We start from the raw sequence: 1,120 nt of genomic DNA, 5'->3' as shown, positions 1-1,120 counted from the left end.
TTGATTGGACTGTACACTAGCAAATACAGCCAATCAGAGCCCTTTGACCGAAAGACTCTATAAGGTTTATTTACGAAGTTGGTGATAGTTTGACATTCACCATTCGACTACCAATCAACAAGAAATACCATGATCAGAACGAGTTTGGAAGAATGAAGAAGATCGAGTAAGTACGCCACACCATCCAGGGCCGAGTTTCACGGCCATGTTATTCGACCCGACCAGATCTAACGAAGAATCAACAACCAAACCAACGACACAGAATCATCCAATTTGAACCAATCCAACTACTAACTACTACGACTACCAACAACTGCCTAGTTTGCGATATCAGCAGCCTCTGGAAGCGAACGTTAACTGGTCATCTACCAACCAACCGACCTAGTTTGACACTGTGAAGATGGTAGCTCTTGTGCCAAACTCAGTTCTTTTGCTTGATAAAATAAATCATATTTATATATTCAATATATGCTTCATCAGCCGATAGGGTAAACGATTCGCACCAATATTCACATTAAAATGTGACTTCTCGTTCTCTTGTAATCGAATAAAAATGTACTTAAACCTCGGCCAGTGCTTTACTGCTTTTTATGAACTTCCTCACTCTTAAAACTAAAAAGAGATTGTCATCACTTTTCTGATCGATATTATAAATATACCAATGACGTCTTAATAATGGACCGATCTATGAATCCAATCTATTGCCAAAACGGTTTATGAAAGTATAAAAAAGTTATTTTATGTTACATATTATTCATAATAATGTTAATCATATAATTGCAGTGTTTGAATTCTACATTATTTTGTAAACATTCTACATTATATTGTAAACATTGTATTATAAACGATTAACATCATATTGTTTTCATTCCTCATTACATTGTTTACATCATATTGTATATTGATTTCATTGTATATATTCTACAAACAGTGGCGTTTCTAGGAAACAATAGGTAAGGGGCCAAAATTTCACAGGGGGCCACAGACCATTCTTTCATTACGCAAATTGATAAAATAAAAATTGAAAGTGGGGGTGGGGGGGGGGAGTTGGGGCAAAGCCGGGCCAGACTGTTTTTTGGGGGACTGTGCCCTACAACCCCCCCCCCCCCCCCCCCTTTCC

Source organism: Lottia gigantea, assembly GCF_000327385.1.
Source record: "Lottia gigantea unplaced genomic scaffold LOTGIsca_944, whole genome shotgun sequence".
NCBI classification, from domain to species: Eukaryota; Metazoa; Mollusca; class Gastropoda; family Lottiidae; genus Lottia; species Lottia gigantea.
This window is presented reverse-complemented; position numbering follows the sequence as displayed.